Genomic DNA, 21,772 nt, shown 5'->3' on the forward strand with positions numbered 1-21,772 from the left:
TTTGCCACGCATTCTAGTGATTAGAAATAGTATAGGCCTACCATCACCTCCCCCACTGCGCCGGCCAATATTCTGATGGTAACAGGACGTGAACTGGCTAACCATGCTGTCAGACTACAGCGTCAGAATGAACTCGGTAGTGGGGAAGAGAGCATTGGTTGAAATCCGAGTTAACTCGTGTTTCGGACAGCGAAAGACATGTTGACATCCGAGTAAACTCGTGTTTGGGACAGCGGAAGACATGTTGACATCCGAGTAAACTCGGACATGGGATGGAAAAGGTTAATGACTATTTAAAAATGTTCTATCCCTAGGAGTTGTTTAGCTGAGACAGACTGACCAGGCGAGTTGGCCATGCGGTTAGGAGCGTGTAGCTGTGAACTCACAACCGGGAGATAGTGGGTTCGAACCCCACAGTCTGCAGCCCTGAAGATGGTTTTCCGTGGTTTCCCATTTTCACTCCAACAACTGCTGGGCCTGTACCTTAATTAAGGTCACGCCCGCTTCCTTCCCATTCGTAGGCCATTCCTATCCCATCGTCGCTATAAGACCTATCTGTGTCGGTGCGACGTAAAGTAACTAGCAAGAAAAAAAAAATAAAAAAAAACAAGAAACAGACTGTTGTCTAAAAATTTACGCTATATGTATTGGACTGGATATAGTACTGTGTATCACAATGACTCAATTAGTCACCCCACTGCACACCGCCAGTTGGATCGTTATAATGGCGTATGGCCTCCGGAGAGGCCTGGTGCAGGTCTTTTTCTAGTAGACGGCCTATTAGGCGACCTGCATGTCTGTGAAGACGAAAATGAGGACCCTACCTAGGATGATTTCTAATATTCAATACGCCACACACACCCAGCCCCCGAGCCATTAGAATTAACCAATTAAGGTTAAAATCCCCGATCCGGCCGGGAATGAAACCCGGAACCCTCTGAACCGAAGGCCAGTACGCTGACCATTCAGCCAACGAGTCGGACAGGTGGATCGTTAAGCCTACAGTATACAGAAGGAGCAAGGAACCAGTCCCGTGCTCAGCTGTACGTGCACTTCCAGTACGAGAGCATAAGGCAGTAGCGATCAGTGAGACATTGATGTTTCAAGCGGACAGTGCACATCGACATGGATAGATGTAAGGATGTGACAGAGTGGCAAAAAGGGTCAATCGTGTTTGGCCGTGAGTGAAGTTGCTGGATGTTTTAATTGTTTCGCAGCGGACTGTTCAACGTGACTACAAGCAGTCGTGTACTACACGTGGCAATGAAACACGACGTCAGAATTCTGGTCGGAGAAAGATCCTGACTGAGAGGGACCGGAGACGCGTTTCACCGGTTGTAAATCAAAATCGCTTCCAAACTCCACAGGAATTGACTGCAGTCAGTGAATGAAGATCCATCCCAACCTGTTAGCGAGAAAACATTGCGACGAGAACTGCACGGAATGAATATTTGGACTCGGTCACCCGGTCACACAGGAACATAGAGCTGCGCGTCTTCGATGGGCTAGAAATCATCGAACGTGGACAGTAGCTGACTGGAGGAAAGTAATGTGTTCTGACGAATCACTTTTCTACCTATTTTCTAATGATAAATGTTGTTGAGTGCACCAAGGACCAAATGAAGCATTTCATCCTGGATGTGTGCAAGTTCAGGTTCAAGCCGGGGATGGGTCTGAGATTTTCTTGGAAGTGGTTTCCGTATTACGGATTCGATCCGGTCACCGAGGTGATCACTGAGGTGATCACTGACGTGAACCAGTATATTTATTTAAGCATTCAGGATGATCAAGCCTTATATTGATACCCCGACTTTTCAAGATGACAACAGCCAACTCCTTCGGGCTGGAAGCACTCCTCCACCATATTTCATCATGGTTGGCCTAGAAAATCACCTGACTTGAACCCCATTGAGAATGTGAGGGACACGTTGGAACAGCGGATAAAATGCCGACATCAGCATCACTGCAGTTTGGTGGAGTTGACCCTCGTTAGTGAACGGGGCAACTGCCCAGGAAATTGTGTAAACCGTGATTTGATGCACCAGTCGGTTGTTGTCACATGTCTGCGCATGTTTATCTCCCGCATGCTCTGTCCCAAGTACGTCACTGTGTCATTAAGTGTGAGTGAGAGGAGCTGACATATTTAGTGACCTGTCGAACGCAACACAAAATGGTGCTCACGATAAAACAGCGCGTGTTCATTGTCCAGTGTTATGCGAAGCACGATTCATGGTTAACCTGTGCGGAACATTTTGCGCAAGAGTTTAAGACTGAAAGTGTTTTGGCAAAACCTCCTGCATAGTCTACAGTGTAAAACTTAGTGCAAAAATGGCGTGAAATGGGTTTTGTAGCGGTTGAAAGTCGTAACTATCCGAAAAGGGTTCGAACACCAGATAACATTACTCGAGTAAAGGAAAGTCTGGAACGAAGTCCGACGAAATCTCAACGCATTTTATCTCTCCAAGTGCGAATTAGGCGATCGCCCATCCAGCTCGATAGCTGCAGTCGCTTAAGGGCAGCCAGTATCCAGTATTCGGGAGATAGTGGGCTTGAATCCCACTCTCGGCAGCCCTGAAGACAGTTTCTCCGTGGTTTCCCATTTTCACACCCGGCAAATATTTGGGCTGTACCTGAATTAAGGTCACGGTCACTTCCTTTCGAGTGATAGCCCTTCCCTTTCCCATCGTCGCCATGAGACGTATATGTGTCGGTGCGACGTGAAGCACCTGTAAGGAAAGGGAGATCGTCCTGCCGAAATATTATCATAAAAGGACCTGGATCTGCACCCTTACAAATTTACTGCAGTGAATGCGTCGGGTGTTGAGCACGCGGGAGATGCGCACGCACGCACAGGTGGAAGCAACCAATTGGTGCATCGAAATCATGACTTCCAATATTTCCTATGATGTGCAGTTCTCCTGTTCATTACCGACGGTCAAATCCGCGTCAGTCTTCTGATAAATATTTTTCGGGAGAGTTTTACTTTGCCAACCAGGTACATCGTGACAGTTTTTAATTTATTTTTTATTTTGTTAATAATACCGCGTGTGGAGGACCATTTTACACTAATAATAACTAGGTTAAATAAGCATAAAAGATAACAATCTGTATAAACAACAATATTAAGTATCAACAGTAAATTAATAACAATACAATAACAATGTAATAACAATAACAACCATAACTGGCAAGGGTTGGTTACACAGTTAGGAAGATGAAAGGTCGTGGGTAGGAAGGACGGAAGGAAATGGGAACTTGGAGAGAACTTCAAAGGAATGTGAGTTATCAAGAGTAGGGAGACGGTGGACGATAGAGCGTTGTTGTAAGGCTAGGCGCGGACGAGACACATGATGAGTGTGCCGTTAACCTGTGGAGGGGCGGGGGGGGACGTGTATAGGGGAGTATGTTGTAGTATTATATTTCGTGTAGCCATAATTATTTTATGAAGGTAACATAGTTCGGAAAACCGTAAACGCCTTCTCAGGTCAAGTATACCCAGGTAGTTCAAAATGTCAGATTTAGTTCAGTTGTCAAAACCAGGATTGCGAGTCTTAACAATGAAGATGACCGGGCGAGTTGGCCATCCGATTAGAGCCGCGCAGCAGTGTGCTTGCATCCGGGAGATAGTGGGTTCGAATCCCACTGTCGGCAGGCCTCAAGATGATTTTCCGTGGTTTCCAATTTTCACACCAGGCAAATGCTGGGACTCTACATTAATTGAGGCCACGCTCGCTTCCTACCCACTAATAGGCTTTTCCTATCCTATCGGTGTCGGTGCGACATAAAGCAAATTGAAAAGGAGAAATGAAGGTGAATAAGTTAAAATACTATTTAGTTGAGATATGTTTGTGATAGCAGACGAGAACCAAATAATGGATAGGATACAAAGTATATATATATTGCTAGTTGCTTTAAGTCGCACCGACACAGATTGGTCTTATGGCGACGATGGGACTAGGAAGGGCTAGGAGTGGGAAGGAAGCGGCCGTGGCCTTAATTAAGGTACAGCCCCAGCATTTGCCTGGTGTGAAAATGGAAAACCACGGAAACCATCTTCAAGGCTGCCGACAGTGGGGTTCGAACCTACTATCTCCCGAATACTGGATACTGGCCGCACTTAAGCGACTGCAGCTATCGAGCTCGGTAAGTATAATTTTAATACGTTGTTATCATTTATTACAGTGAACCTGTAAAGAATGACTTTTATTTACCCCCTGATAGTTGTGATACACCTTTGTAACAATTGTGATGATGCACTAAATAATTGGAGTTCAAACACATTATGGTTGACAGTTTAAAAGTACCATCGAAGGGTCGAGCCAGTACTACCTCGAGGAAACCACAGATGGCATGTGTTGGCCAATTAATTTCACATCAGACATAGGAGTTGGGTTACGTGGCTAATGTTCTGTAATGCAACTTGGAGCTCCCCTAGACAGATTGAACTCCGAGCTTTTGGTAATTGTGCCTATTGTTACCGAGCATTGGGTGGTGGAAGCTGGTCCTCCCTGGACCCTAACTAAGGCACTGCTTTAACTCAATTATCCCTGGCTGTCGTGTGGAATGGAACGATGCTAATGGAGAGGCAAGGATCTCTCGCCTTCACTATTCCGAAATATTTGTTTAATTAAATCAGGGCTATAATCTACAGTTCTATTGTCGTTCATTGATGGATAATAGAAACCATTCCTCTTGAGAGGTACTGCTGAATTGAATTACTATTCATCTGGATCAATCTCAGTAGACAGAAATGCATATTCTTAATTGGTCTGGCATAGTGATGGGACAATCGAATAAAATAATCGAATGAGTTCAAATATCACTCAGTTGTATCGCATAGAATATTCGACGCGTCAGGAATCAGTTTTTCGATTTAAGTGTGTCGGATGGATAAAATCCATTACTATAAACCGAACAGATGAACTCTTATAAAAAAAAATATTCATTTTTCCAAACGTATCTCAAAATGTTGAAACTAAATGAGTGAATGTTAATGTAAATTAGTGCATGGATTTAAGTGCCGGGAGGTGTCCGAGGTTTTTGATTTGACATCCTTAGGCGACCTGCGCGCCATGATGAGGACTAAATGATGATGAAGACGACAAATTCGCCCGGTCCCCGTGCCAGGGGAATTAACCAATTATGGTTAAAATCAACGAACCTGCCGTGATTCGAACCCGGGACCCCTATGACCAAAGGCCAGCACACTAACCATTTAGCCAAGGAACAATAAGTGAATTAACTGTCTTAATAAAATCAATTTTCATTCGATAGCATTCATCCTTCAATTGCCTCATTCATTCGAATGCAGTTCTGAATTAATAATCGAAATAATAATCGAAAACTTCACTATTCGATTGCCTCATTATTTCGAATGGAGATTCGGATGGATAATCGAAAAATTATTGAAAAATAATCGAATGAAAATATTCGCTGTTCGACTACCTTATTCATTCGTATGGAGTTCCGAATTAATAATCGAAAAAATTATCGAAAAAGTTCACTATTCGATTGCTTCATTAATTCGAATGGAGTTTCGGGTGGATAATCGATAAATAATTGAAAAATAATCGAATGGAAAAACATTCGGTATTCGATTACCTTATTCATTCGATTGGAGTTTCGAATAAATAATCGAAAAAATAATCGGATGGAAAATGTATTCACTATTCGATTACCTTATTCATTCGAATGCAGTTCCGAATTAATAATCGAAAAATAATCGAGAACACTATTCGACTGCCTCATTCATTCGAATGAATAATCGAAGAGTAATCGGATGGGAAATATAACTGGGAATAAAATGAAATAATTGAATAAGCGATTATTTTGTATTCGATTTTTCCATCACTAGTCTGGCACACCGCTGTAATATTAAATAGATTCATTATTACCGAGCGGAGCGAGCTGGCTGTGCTGTTAGGGGCGCGCAGCTGTGAACCTGCATTCGGAAGTTAGTGGGTTCGAACCCCACTGTCGGGGCTGCCCTGGACATAGTATTCCGTGGTTTCCCATTTCAGTACTTTACAAATGCCGGGGAATGTACCTTAATTAAAGGCCACGGCCACTTCCTTCCCACTCCTATTCCACCGTCGCCATAACACTTTACAGTGTCGGTGCGACGTAAAGCAATTCATAGAAGAAAATAGATTCATTATTGTTTAATAACCACTTCCCATACATGCGGCCACGATGGTCTAGGACAGGAATGGCGAACGTATGACACGCGTGCCACTAGGTGACAGGCGAGCACGACTCCTCTGGTGCGTCATACAACATACTAACGTATTTAAATGTTTTTAACATGTAATAAATAGGTCGAAAGTCTACCAACATTATTTTAATATTACGCTCTAATAACATTAATAAAGAAATATGTCACAATTAATTCTATAACCTCACTTTCTCAAATTTTATTAGGTTAAAGCAAAAACGTATTTTATTCCTAAAAATTACCTGTTTTTGGAATGTGTTTTCCAGTGATGTTTGCAAAATAAAGTAATGGAACATTCACTCGAAAGGATTTATATGTAATGCTATATTATACCTAAACGAAGTGAAATGATGGATTTTACTAATAATTGTAAATAAAAATACTGGCTGGCAAAATTAATTGTTACTCTGGCCGGAAAAGCTTTGCCATCCCTGGTTTAGATAGAGCAAGCCTGGGTTTCATACCCGGTCAGGTCATGGACTCTTACGTGGGTCTGAGGCTTGGTTTGAGGTGCACTCAGCCTAGGTCATAACAACTGAGGAGGTATCTGACAGTGAGTTAGTAATCCGGGTATACAAAGCAAAAATAATGGTAAAATGGATACTTCACACGTCACCTTATAACCTGCAGACCTTTAGGACGGGCAACAGTCTCTTGGTAGGCCAAGGACCATCATGGCTGTAGCACCAAGGGTTTTCGCTTTGAACTCATGAACTGGACTTTGTGTTACTCCCACTTCTGCCAGACTCCTCATTTTATCTCCCTTGGTCAACACCTACTCTCTTCCCACTTCAACAGTATAGAGAAAGGCAGCGAAACACGTTTCCGGCACATTAGCCGCGCGGTAGATTGGGGAATTACTTGCTTTGTGCCCGAGTGGTGGGAATAGAGTGCGTGGTCAGGCAGTGAAGCGAGCATGGTTAGCAGTAAGCGTACGGAATGAATAAGTACAACATCAAGGTACAACCGTTCTCAATATGGTTTTTAAGGAAATATTACAATACCTATTTTGATTCCATTCAAATGATGTGTAAAATTTGGAAAGTGTAACACTATCAGACCTGGTGTCCAATAGGGTAGGGGGAGCCAATATCCGCACAGCTCCTATTTCCGGACACTCGTAACGTCTATGTCGTTTAAATTTGAAATAAGCGTCAAATGTGTTTTTGAAACAGATAACTAGATGACAGCACCCTCTTGCAGTAGAGTGAAACGAGAGTGAATGGCAGGAGTCGCACGGTTCTTGCTCCAGACAATATCAAAAGAAACACGGTAAGACGCGCCTCCTATACTTTTCCTTCACTGTATATTTACTCTGATTTTTCGTTTCTCTTAAATTGAGAAAACGTACAACCTGAAAGTAAGAAAATCTCTGGTATTAAGTTTTAACCAGGCAATGTGTGGGTGGTAATATGTAGGTCACGGCTCGTGTGATTATAGCGCGAAATTTGAATGATGGACAAACTTGTTCCTATTTTCGGATGCTCGTTTGTTCCAAATTCCGGACATCAATACATGCTAACGATATATTCAAAGCTGGTTAATTGTACAGGTTAAAGAGACCACAGACATGTATAAAGACAATTATTAAATATTACTTATCTTTTACGTTTGATAATTTGGGTTCCCAAACTATCAGTTCGTATCCCCGTCAGGAAGTCGTAAAATTTAAGAAACGAGATTTCCATTTCCGGAGGTGCATATGGCCCTGAGGTTCACTCAGCCTGCACCAAAAATGAGTACCAGGTTAATTCCTGGGGGCAAAGGCGGCCGGGAGTAGAGCTAACCACTTTACCCCATCACGTGCCGAGGTTAACAATGGTGGAAGCCTTTACCTTCCACTCCTCCAAGGGCCTTCATGGAATGTACGGTGGTGACTTTGCTTGCTTGCTTTGCAAACTATCAGTTCAACTTAGAAGGGTGCCCAAGATAAAGGGGTATGAATTTTTCTTCACATATCAGTACAGTAGTGCTGTAGGTACATTCTAAAATGATAAATTATTCAGTGAACGCAAGATACTATCTGCGTATGGCGGAAAGTCGCGACAGCTTGTAAGTACGGCAGGAGTAACAGATACTGTACTCGTTACAAACATTAGTCCTGACAGAAAAATCAGATCCATGTTCATTATTAAGCTGTTCATAATGCAGTACTTACAGTAAATGTACACTGACTGACAGAGCAAATGCAACACCAAGGAAGAGTGGTTCGAAAGGGATGAAAGTTGGGGAAAAAAACAGAGTCGGCACGGAAGAATAATTGATGTTTATTTCAAACCGATATGCAGGTTACACAATGCGCACGGCATCGACTCAGTAGGATGTAGGACCACCGCGAGCGGCGATGCACGCAGAAACACGTCGAGGTACAGAGTCAATAAGAGTGCGGATGGTGTCCTGAGGGATGGTTCTCCATTCTCTGTCAACCATTTGCCACAGTTGGTCGTCCGTACGAGGCTGGGGCAGAGTTTGCAAACGGCGTCCAATGAGATCCCACACGTGTTCGATTGGTGAGAGATCCGGAGAGTACGCTGGCCACGGAAGCATCTGTACACCTCGTAGAGCCTGTTGGGAGATGCGAGCAGTGTGTGGGCGGGCATTATCCTGCTGAAACAGAGCATTGGGCAGCCCCTGAAGGTACGGGAGTACCACCGGCCGCAGCACATGCTGCACGTAGCGGTGGGCATTTAACGTGCCTTGAATACGCACTAGAGGTGACGTGGAATCATACGCAATAGCGCCCCAAACCATGATGCCGCGTTGTCTAGCGGTAGGGCGCTCCACAGTTACTGTCGATTTGACCTTTCTCCACGCCGACGCCACACTCGTCTGCGGTGACTATCACTGACAGAACAGAAGCGTGACTCATCGGAGAACACGACGTTCCGCCATTCCCTCATCCAAGTCGCTCTAGACCGGCACCATGCCAGGCGTGCACGTCTATGCTGTGGAGTCAATGGTAGTCTTCTGAGCGGACGCCGGGAGTGCAGGCCTCCTTCAACCAATCGACGGGAAATTGTTCTGGTCGATATTGGAACAGGCAGAGTGTCTTGCACATGCTGAAGAATGGCGGTTGACGTGGCGTGCGGGGCTGCCACCGCTTGGCGGCGGGTGCGCCGATCCTCGCGTGCTGACGTCACTCGGGCTGCGCCTGGACCCCTCGCACGTGCCACATGTCCCTGCGCCAACCATCTTCGCCACAGGCGCTGCACCGTGGACACATCCCTATGGGTATCGGCTGCGATTTGACGAAGCGACCAACCTGCCCTTCTCAGCCCGATCACCATACCCCTCGTAAAGTCGTCTGTCTGCTGGAAATGCCTCCGTTGACTGCGGCCTGGCATTCTTAACTATACACGTGTCCTGTGGCACACGACAACACGTTCTACAATGACTGTCGGCTGAGAAATCACGGTACGAAGTGGGCCATTCGCCAACGCCGTGTCCCATTTATCGTTCGCTACGTGCGCAGCACAGCGGCACATTTCACATCATGAGCATACCTCAGTGACGTCAGTCTACCCTGCAATTGGCATAAAGTTCTGACCACTCCTTCTTGGTGTTGCATTTGCTCTGTCAGTCAGTGTATAATTAAGGCACAATTGTACTGCCACTTCAAAACTTCAGAACACCTCAATTCGCAAGTCACCACAGACGGAACAGATATTTATTGTCAGGCCATGAGACATGAGATAGACATATGCGTGGCAGCAATGCTTACCCCTCGCACCCCTTACGCCCCTACCTTATTCGAATGCCACATGGAATAAGGCAGGTAAAGTTACAGGGAAAACACTTCCTCAAAAGCTATTTCACTAAGCCCATTGTGTATTGAATTCATGACGACTGAGTCCTTATCAGGTACTCTTATCAGGAAATTTAGCACTTTTAACAGGAAACACTTGATATGATCATCAGGGCTGACCAGGTTCTGTTATAGAGGGGTTTCCAGTCCAAGATAGAGGGGAAACGGGGCTCTACCTCAACCCCGTCATGAAAAATTAAACAAAAAATGATAAGGTCCATAGTACTTGTTTTCGTGTTTTTGTGGTATTGACTATTTCAGTGACGTTTCTACACAAATGGAACCATGGATTCAGTGCGGCCTGTACAGGATATGGTTTCTCGAAGTTTGTGATGGAACAGCATGAACGCGTGATTTTGTGTGTGGCAAATGTGTTGTAAAACAATATGAAATGTAAGTAGTAATGCACCGTGCATGTGTTAAGTTCGGATAGTGGGGATGGATAGATAGATAGATAGATAAGGAATGGATGAACCCTGCCTTCGCAGGGCTCCACACATAGGTCTGTGAAGACCCTTTGTGTCCCTTAAACGGGTTTGCCTAGTCCAGCCCTAGTGCTCCTATAAAGGATACCCGTGTCCGGATTTTGGCATTCCTGATGTTTTCCAGGCTCACAAAATGAGAGCCAAGATATCGATGTCTAGTGCTTGCAAAAGCCTCGCACTGACACAACACATGCGCGGAGGTCTCTTCCTCCCTACTGCATATTCTACACATCGGATCCTGACTGATTTTCATGATGTGTAGGTGCCTCTGTAAGGTATTGTAGCCTGTCAACAGTCCAACTACCATTCGCATTCTGGTCCTATTCAAATTTATCAGGACCTTTTTATAACTTTGGCTAGGCCCTTTGATAAGTTCACGTGCCTGCCTTGCTATGGTTAACCTCTTCCAAATGTCTAAGTGAGACCGATTTGTCCAGTGAGATATTACCAGTTTCACCCTTGGGAGTGACACTCCTAGGAAGGTCTCTGGTCCTATGAAAGGACCTTTTGAGCCTTGTTTCGCTAGTTTGTCAGCTTCTTCTTTTCCACTGATTCCTGTGTGCCCAGAGACCATTAATAGGGTAATTGGGCTAAGTTCGCACAGCTGATCTAACATCCTTTGGCATTCCCATACCGTTTTTGTTATTCTAACTGCGCATAGTGCTTTTAACGCTGCCTGGCTATCACTGAAAATGGTGATGAATGTTCCATAAATATGCAGCACAGGCCAGTATTGCATATACTTCGGCCTGGAAAACAGTAGCATATTTAACCATGGGAAGGGAGAGCCTTGTGTTAGGCCTCCAGACCCCGGCGCCTGTGCCCGTCTCTGTCCGCGAGCCATCTGTGTACCATGTACAGCCCCCTGACCTAAGACGGGCCCCAGCATCCGCAGACCACTCCTCCCTTGTGGGTATCACCACTGTGAACTTATAATTCAGATTAAAACTAGGCTTCATCAGGTCTCCGATCATCATTGTCGCAGGGCAGGTCTGGCGAAGCCTTGTAAGAATAGAAGCATGACCAATATTCGGATTCTTGAAGGAAGATCCTCCGAGTTACCAGAGACGGTAAGCATTCATTGCCGCTATTTCCTTAACATATAAATGTAGGGAGAGGGGGGGAAGACATAGGATGGTGTAGTATCCAGTGCCCCTGTTATTTCTGGACACGCAAGTCTTTGGACACTGTTTAACTTGGTGGGCACAGTTTTACTCTCCGAACCTGGCCACCAGACTAAAGATGCGAAGGTGATCGTGGGCCTACAATAGAAATATAGAGCCACTGGACCACCCTAGGTCCTAGGCCCCAAGTCTTTCTGACGGCCCTGTGACAGGCCCACTTAATCTTGTGAGCCTTATCCACCTTATGGTCTATATGTTTCTTCCAACTCAGTCTTGCATCGAGGATTACCCGTGTGTAGTTAACTCAGGTTGTCTTAACTAATTTTTTCCCAAATAGGAAAGGCTCTGACAGTCCGTCTAGCCTACTCTTCCTGGTAAATACCATGAGCTCCGTCTTGTCGGGATTAACCGATAAGTCCGTGTCGTGGCACCATCTTTCCACCCTGCGTAGGGAGCTCTGTACGAGCTCTGAAACCGTACTAGGGAAATTTCCCACCGCCATCAGGCTAATGCCATCTGCATAGCCTTGGGCATAAATTCCGCCAACATTTAACCTGGTAAGTAGTTCATCCACTACCAGACACCACAATGCTGGTGATAATACTGCTCCCTGTGGACACCCCCTGCCTATATTAGCCCTCAACATTACTGCGTTGAGGGTAAACAGAACTTGACGGCCCTGCAGTGAGGCCATAATCCACTTTATGTGGATCCCGCTCAATCCTCTTCTCTCTAGACTAAGTTCAATGGAGCCCAACGATGTGTAGTTAAAGGCCCGTTCTATATCTAGGAATACCACCATAGCAAGTTGTTGCTAATCCAAGGCGCTCTCCGGCCTGGAAACAAGCTGGTGTAATGCCGTCTCAGCCGACTGCCCTGGTTGGTATGCATGTTGTTGTGGATGCAGGGGGCAGTCTCTTAATACTTTCTCCCTAATATGTCCATCTACCAGTATTTCCAAAGTCTTAAGAAGAAAAGACGTTAGACTAATGGGTCTATAATCCTTAGGTCTAGTATAAGAAGACCTTCCGGGTTTAGGTATATACACTACCTTCGCCTGACGCCACAAGGAGTACACGTACCCCATAGTGAGACAGGCTTTAAGAATTCTGACCAGGTGTGGTATAAGGACCGCGCCCGCTTCCTGAAGAAGCGCCTGGAAGATCCCATCCATTCCTGGGCTTTTGTAAGAGGCAAAAGATTCTAATGCCCACTTCACCCTTCTTGGGGGTAACAATCACTGCTGCTTCCTTCCAACCACTGCTATCGGGTTTGAAGGATCTGCTCGATTCTACTTCACTATTCGTGTCTACTGAACCTGAAAAGTGGGCATCAAGCAATAAGCTCAGATTCTTCCCCTCTCGGGATGTATATCCACCCGAAGGTGACTCCAATGAGCCCAGCCTTGCCCTTCCATCCAAGGTTAGAATTTTATGAAGTCTTGCCGCTTCATGTTGACTCTCGATGGAGTCACAAAACTGTCTTCAAGATTTCTTAGAAGCCTTGTTGACTTCTGACTTGTACTTTCTTTGTGATTCTTTGTAAGAATCTAGACTTTCTTGATCTTGAAGTTACCTGTATTTATTTCAGAGCCTTCGCGTGTTCCTCCTTAGGTGTTCAAGATAACTGTTCCACTTGAAGCTTCCTGTTACTCTTTTTGCCTTAGCAACTGGGCAGTTTAATTCATAACAGGTAACTAGTGTCTGTGTGAGGAAGTTCACACTGAACTCCAGCTCCTCCTTGTTCTTGATTATATTTGAGGGTCCTCCTTCCAGTCCCCTCCTCCCTAAAAGACGTCCAATTGGTTCGTCTAGGATATCTGTAAGATGGAATCTCGATGGAACCCTCTATATGAAACACAATATGTCTGTGATCTAACAAGGAAGGCTCCAAAGAAACTTTCCACTCTTTAAATTCCGGTATGATTTCCATGGAACCCAGTGTAAGATCTATGATCCCCTCACTCCTATTATTGATGAAGGTAGGGGTATCTCCTATTTTCATGATCTCAAGATCAGTTGTACATAGAAATTCTATGAAATTCTCTCCCCTTCGGTTTATGTATTTGCTTCCCCAAATGCTGTGATGAGCATTGGCATCACATCCTACTATAAGGTTAAATCCTTGATTCCTACAGTATATCACCAGTCTCTTGAACTCCTCCGGCGGGTGTGGAGATTCAGAGTCTCCTGGGAAATATGCATAACAGACAACCAGGTCTCTTGGCTGTCCGCCCTCTTCATATCTCACTAGGACTGCTACAAGGTCTCTAGTAATGAAGCCCGGTATAGCCCAAGCGTTATAATCCTTAACTAGTATCCATGCTCTAGGCTTCTCCTCCGCTACTCCACTGAATAGAGTAAAGCCTGCACATTTTAGTCCCATGTTATGCCCCTGTCTAAGCCAGGGTTCTTGTATCAGCGTGACCGAAAACCTACCTTTCTGGATACTTCTTGTAAGTACCCTAGAGGCCACTATACAATGTTGTATGTTTGCTTGTATGAAAGTAATCATTCCTTACCTTCATGCAATGCTTTACCTTATGCGGTCTCCGCAACGTGCAGCTCCGTCTCCCGCGATGAATCCTGAGGCTTGGCCGGGCTCGGCTCCCGCTCATTGCCTCTACTGGTCTCAATGTTGTCTGTGGTTGGGTTGGTCCTCTGCTTGTCGCGTTTGCCCTCCATTAGGGTGAAGGTGGAAACATGCACCCGCAGAAGATCTTCTTCCCCACCACTTTTTCCACATCTCTGGAGTCCATGCTGACCACAAGGCGGACACCTCTCTTTTCCTCCTTGCGGTCGTAGATTCTCCAGCTGTTGGGATTTAGGCCACGGTTCTGGCGTGCCATTCTTCCCAAAAGGACATTGTTTTCCTTTGGTTGTCCTGGTATCCAGACCATGACTCTCTTATAGGAGGGGAGTTTATCCATGCCCACAATTGTGAGCCTGGCTCCTTCCCACGGTTGCACGTCTGTAACAAGACTAGAAAGCCATGCTATAGTCTCGTCATTCTCTGCAATGATGATGGCCGAACCTCTCGACAGATGGCAGTCAAGGAAATGAGGCTTAATGGATCCCTGCTCCGGAAGCTCATCTGTCAGATTGATGATAGCCTCCTCCACAGACTTCACCTGTTTTTCACTTAGCTGCTGGTCAGGATATCCTACAGCCACTATGGCCATCCTGATCCCAGCTTTAGATATCCTGGAATACTTCACCTTGGGTCTTTTGTGGACTTGCCGATCTTCTTCTGGGGTTGCCCCCGACAGGAGTAGTTTTCCCACTGGCGTCTTGGTGGGTGGAGTCCTCCGTGCCCTAGAAGCAGAGCCCTTTTTAGGGTCCCGCCTCTTGTGCCCATTGGATACCCCCGCAGCTGTCGTTGTCGTGGCAGTAGAAGGCCTCTCAGCTCCAGGAGTTAGGCCCTCTTTGGCCTGCTCCCGGGCCTTTAAAGATTTCTTGTACCTCCTATTCTCAGCGCCAGAGCGCTGTTCCTTCTTCTCTTTCTGGACTAGCAGATTGCCCACCTCTAGAGTGAGCTATCTTACAGTCGAGGTCGTACTATCCGAGGGTACCTCCGAAGAGTCCCCATCAGTTGTTGTCAAGCTGGTGTTTCTCTCGAAAGCCCCAGAGGAGCTCTCCGGTTTTAGGTTGGCTACTGTACTCTTGTAGGTCCCACGAGTAGCTAGGGGAATATAATGTCCGCCCAGGCAGAGCCCCGCATACCCGAGTAAGGCTACTTACTTCGAGAGGGCGCCAAGTATCTCGAAGGCTCCGTTCAAGACACATCTCCCATTGCCATGCACCCCATCGGCACGGGTCGTGTTACCCCTTAGGGTTGGGTGGTGCTTTAGCTTCCTCCTCCTTGTATACCCAATAGGGCTCCATTCGGCATCGCAAGAAAGGAGCTATTATTCCCCTTCACCACGCGGAGGATCTTCAATTGAAGAGGGTAACCGAGGTTAACCTTCTACAATTGTAGAAGTACAAACGAGGGGGTGGATAGTGAAGAACGAAACCGTCGTATCTGGCAAAAATATGATGTCCGAGAAATGGCACACTATGTTTCAGTGATATCCGGATTTAAGAGCATCTGTTCCTATTATCGGACGTTTTCAATTAATTTTTAAAATGTTGATTTTGGGTATGTAATGTTATCTAAATGTTATTAAACCACTAGTACCATTAAAGCATATTATACTAAAGTGTATATATTTCAGCGGTAGAAATATTCATTGCTATGTGCTATATCCAGAAACATCTGAATTGTCCGGACACATGCTCCCCTACCCTATATTGGACACTAATTTTTGTCCTATAATGTTTGTCCTGGTGACTTATTCAGTGTGAGAGAGAAGGCTACGTTTAGAGGAAACGGCTTCCATTTAAAAATGAATAGTAATCCCGGATTCACAGGTGCTAGATCTATTCTTGGTCTAAAACACTTTCTTCCTGAAGCTGAGCCCGTCTGAATTTCTGCATGAACAAAATTTTGGTATGGCTTCCGTAGATTCAATCTCTTTCCATTGCACAAACCTGCTTTATTAACTTCATTAATATCATCGAACCCTATGGAGTCTATGCTATCAGCTATCGAACTATTCAGATCCTATTGGTTGATGATGTTAACTTGTTTATTTCTTGGGGGAAAATGCTACTTTGGAAAACATTGTATTCTGACTTGGATGAAGAGAAGAATGAAGTGTTTCTCGTACAATATATTTTGAAATCCGGTTTTATTGAATATCGATAGTGCCGTTTGTCCTAGTGCTCCGTTTCCGACTTTTAGGTAGACTATTTAAAACTTGACTGCAACAGTAAGGAACTACTGTCAGCCATTGTTGGAAGTCTGCACCAAACATGATCAGTTTTCTAGCAAAAGATGATTTGTTGTTCATTATAAAAAGATGATCTACTGTTGAAAGAGCGTAATGGTTAGCCTTGGTGGCCTCATCCTATATACGGTTAACGTAACCTGTCCCATTTAGTTTGCATATTCAGACATTATTATGTTTTGTAGAGGTCTGCGAATGTAGTGTCAATATTCTTTCATTCCTCTGACTTAAATTTACTCAGTCTTCATCTTTCTCCAAACGTATGGTTTTCGCTTCTGTTGATTTTCTCTGTAACTGCACATTTTATAATTGCCACTTTTGCCCTTATTTACTTTTCTTGTATTCCTAGTGGAGTTTTAGTATGTTGGACGGTCGTGTCATTAAATTTTCTTGATTTGCACACGGAATTCATACGGAGGTACAAGAAGTGTTACGTTTTAACAGCTGTTTCGATGAAATGTAGGATCTATATTAGTTTTCCACTTCATTCTCTATTCACACCCAACTAAGAATTTAACCCTCCCGCAGTGAAACTGAATGCCCGGCGGCGCTGCTGCAGTTTACCGGTGAGTCTATCCCTCTTGCACTCTGCGTGCCGATCTATCGGCGCGAGAGGTTATGGCGAGAACGCTCACGGCGCCGATACATCGGCTCTATCCTATTTAGGTATTTTGGTCATTTGTGTGGCTGTTAAATGGTAACAGGTGATCGTGACCGTAACTTGAAGCGTTGAATTTGCAACTTACTCAACAGATAGATCCACCAGCCCTACGAAATATTATTTTCGACAAATTAAATCTGATGACCGTGATTGTTTATGTTGTGGTTGTTCGAAGTTGTTACTGCGTGCATCTGCTTTTGATTGGGTTATGAATACAACGATTTGATCTTGCTATGTTTAGTTTATTTCGTTTCTTTGGCATATGGTGTGTTCGCTGTACTTCCTGTAGTATAATTGTACACTCCATCGTGCTTGCGTCATCTTTTTCTCGTAATGTCTGGGCCATGTTCAAGGCAGAATGATTCCGATATCCTTGAACTTTCAGATGATTTATACAGTAATAATGACCTTTTTTTATTTTTTGTCGAAAGTGATTCCCGTTGTGTGGGTTGTGACAATTTTAAGAGGACTAGCAATGCACTGTGGGCAATATGTTCCCCTGACGTCCCCTTTATAGGGCGGTAACTTTTCATTGTATCCCCTTGAATCAGGTGTGTCTTTTGTTTCCAGACCTTTCATGGCCTTTTCCTTCATATTTCCGATATTGGGTGAGTCGGGTACGAACCACGGGTCCTGGAGCTCTAATTTGCGGTCAAGAGACGATGGCTTCGAATCCGACCCTCGGCAGTCATGTTCCTTAACCACGGCTCCTATATTTACAACTCTTTTGTCCGCCAGAGTCACGGGCAATCTGTCTGTATGAGTGAGACGTTACGTTTTTTTAAGATGTTGCTTTACTGACACACATGTCTTATGGCGACGGTGGTATAGGAAAAGGCTAGGAGTGGGAAGGAAGCGGCCTTGGTCTTAATTAAGGTACATCCCTAGCATTTTCCTGGTGTGAAAATGGGAATCCATGGAAAACCATCTTCAGAGCTGCGGACAATTGGGTTCGAACACACTCTCTCCCGAATACTGGATACTGGCCACACTTAAGTGACTGGAGCTATCGAGCTCGAAGTGAGACGTTACAGAACAACCAGCAAAGATGCTTATTCTTGAAATTGTTGATGTTTTTCCGTTCTTTTCCTATAATCACTGTAGGCCTAATCACTTTTTTGTTAAGTAATAAAGATACAGCATTATGTATTGTCCCCTTTTTACCGGGCATGCTCAGCCGGAGAACGAGAGTCTCACGGGTGGACCTTTCGTTGTCTGGCTTTGCTTATTTTGAGGGCAGAGAAAGAGACAAGGACTAGGGACAATAATACGAAAATATCAAACAACAGGTTTCTGACATTTATTATCAACTAGCACTTAAACAATAACAAATAAAATTTTAACAAATCTTGACGGAAAATCAAATTTGTGGTTCTTCTCTAACGGTTTATTCGAATACAGGATTTAATTCCTCCAAATAGCTTCGACGTCAATAATTCTGCAAATATACAGATGGATATTAGCCTACTTCTAATGAAACACAAGAAAAAAGTAAACTTTCTATGGGAGGATCTCCTCTCACAATGTCGTTAACATTTACAAGTTGAAAATAATTCAGTCTCAAAAAGCTGTCTATCTCATGCTAGTTTTAAGCATCTAAAATATCAGATCCACTTGTGTTAACATTAATTTCCTCAAACGAAAACTTTACACCTTTAGAGAACTGAATTAAACGTGATATCCATTAAACTGGAAAAATAAACAACATTTTTATTGGAAACATTACTCAAAGAAGTCTCTATCTGAATTTCACCAAATCGTGCTTGAATAATAATTATTACTATGAAACTGTCTTTAATATTCGATTGAACAAAACATGATGTCAATCTTTAACATCTGACGTCTTGAGGATTTTTATCATTGTAAGCTTTATAATATGAGTGAATCTCGTCTACTGAAATAATTCTTTCTTATTCATTACTGTATGATATTCCGAACTTTTCTCAAAATTTCAAAACAAAATTTACTAAAGGTTCAACTCTCAAAAACTTAAATCAACTCAAACAACGATGCTGATAATCAGGACCCAACGTAACGAACACGTGGCCGGGTCAAAACCACAATAAAAAATATCACAATTCACTTAAATTACTACCACACACACAGCATTCACACTAAGGCACACGAGAATTATTTACATTATTTACAACGAATTCTAGACTTTGAATATTAAATTTTTACTTTTATCCTAGGCATCTGAATTCTCTCGATGACAGTATCAGATAAAGAAAAATCCATTCACGTCTCTCAGAATTGTGATGAAGTCTGGATGATCACTTGGTCAAAGATGATAAAATTTTACAACGTTGGTCACGATAATATCGGCGGTTGATATCTGAAAAATTTGTCGTCTACAGAAACGCACATGGTACAGGTCAAATATTAGCATTCGCTTTCATGGTTCATGAGTCAAATTTTTGGTTCTTCTCTAACGGTTTATTCGAATACAGGATTTAATTCCTCCAAATAGCTTTGACGTCAATAATTCTGCAAATATACAGATGGATATTAGCCTACTTCTGACGAAACACAAGAAAAAAAGTAAACGTTCTATGGGAGGATCTCCTCTCACAATGTCGTTAATATTTACAAGTTGAAAATAATTCATAATAAATATTCATAATAATTATTATTACTCAACTCCACGTCCATCAATTAACACGTGCTCACACTTGAAGAAATTACGTCTCATCCCACACGCATCCTACAAATAAATTCAATAAGTGAATCCACAAGTCAATAAAAATACAGTAAATGATCCATTCACAAGTTAGTAAAATACAGTAAATGATCCGTCAAGATTCTGCCATATTCCAGGCCCATATTCATCCTAATTGAGCACACATTAACATCTTACACACAAGCTCAAGCAATATTTAATCTCATGACCCTTATCCATTCATTTAACCCGAGGTGAAATTTTTTATTATTATTATTATTATTATTATTATTATTATTATTATTATTATTATTATTATTATTATTATTTGCTGTGCTAGATCTCAAATTCGCTTAAACTAGGGTTCGACAATATGCCAAATGACACTAACACGTCTTAAATCATACAAGAAGAAATTTTTATATAGAAATCCGGCGTAACAAAACATGCCGTAAATCTGTCCCACAGCCGGGCTGAGTGGCTCAGACGGTTAAGGCGCTGGCCTTCTAACCCCAACTTGGCAGGTTCGATCCTGGCTCAGTCCGGTGGTATTTGAAGGTGCTCAAATACGACAGCCCCGTGTCGGTAGATTTACTGGCACGTAAAAGAACTCCTGCGGGACTAAATTCCGGCACCTCGGCGTCTCCGAAGACCTTAAAAAGTAGTTAGTGGGACGTAAAACAAATAGCATTATTAATTAAATCTGTCCCACACGATTTCCGAAAAAATGCAAATTAAATTATTAATTATCGATGAGGACAATGATTTTTAAATCACAGTAGTCTATTAAATGTGACAGTTAGAATAATCGTAGAAGACACACGCACGTTCTAGCTATTCTAATAGAGACCAATAATCACTCACACAAACATGACAATACTACCATATCCCATGTGAAAGAAGGATGAAAATATTCAAGACTACTGCAAGACTAGAATAAATATTACCACTAATGAATAAGCAAGCATTATTTCTACAAAGATGAACAGATAAACATTAGAAAAATGGTACTTTAGTGAATGAGGAAAGTGGATCTCTGCCGGTGATCTGGAATCTCCGGATTACATGTAGTGGATTATCTGCTCCCGTCGCTATCTCCCGTGTGAGAAGTCGCCTACATTTTAATACACCATTGTAGCCGTGATGTTCAATGCATAGTTGTGGTAGATCTTCTCTTCAAAGTGTAGAAACATCTTGACGCACTCGAACAAACAAGTGGCGATTTTCTTTCTTCTAACACAGTAGAAACTGAAACTAAGAAGCAATTTTAGAAGATATTCTGCACACACACGCGATGAGGTTTAAAGATGAATGACACGTAACTTTGCCTGTGAAAATCTGCCAGACTCGTTGACTAAGGTGTTAATGAAGGTAGTTGATTTGCACTGCCGAGTAGAAATATTTTAAGTCCAATGACGGAGTATTTGCGTCGTAAGTCAGAGCTCGGCGAAAGCAGCAACAAGTGAAGTTCGTAAGTAAGAGCGTGTGAAAAATCCGTAAGAGTACGAGAATAAGAGAGTGTTTCTTCTGAAAACTGGGGTATTTAAGTGCTTCACAACGAGACCGTGTCACCACAGTGGTTCGTAATTGGCCGTCGTCTTGCACCTGATAGGCCATTACAATTCTCGAAAGTACCTTTCATTACATGCGTAATTCAGATCGGGGCGACCTTGACTACTCTCATTGGGTCACGTGGGACAGCTGACAGCTCGATAAAAAATTCAATACTCTGCTCCCTCGCTGGTAGGACCGGTTCTGTACAAATGAGAACGTCTCTACAACACATGATTGGAAAAATATCGCCCGTGTTAATGAAATAATAGCCTTGAACATGCAGACACAATAAATACTTATTGTAGGCCAAATTTGAAGGGGACAGTATATGGATCATTTCGTTATAGCACGATCACAAATCCACGGGGTGATTAGCACCTTGAACGATTATCCCATTTAAAGGGTATTTTTGCACAGTCTCTGGAAAAGCATATTAACG

The sequence above is a fragment of the Anabrus simplex genome, chromosome 1 (assembly GCF_040414725.1).
Source record: "Anabrus simplex isolate iqAnaSimp1 chromosome 1, ASM4041472v1, whole genome shotgun sequence".
Lineage (NCBI taxonomy): Eukaryota > Metazoa > Arthropoda > Insecta > Orthoptera > Tettigoniidae > Anabrus > Anabrus simplex.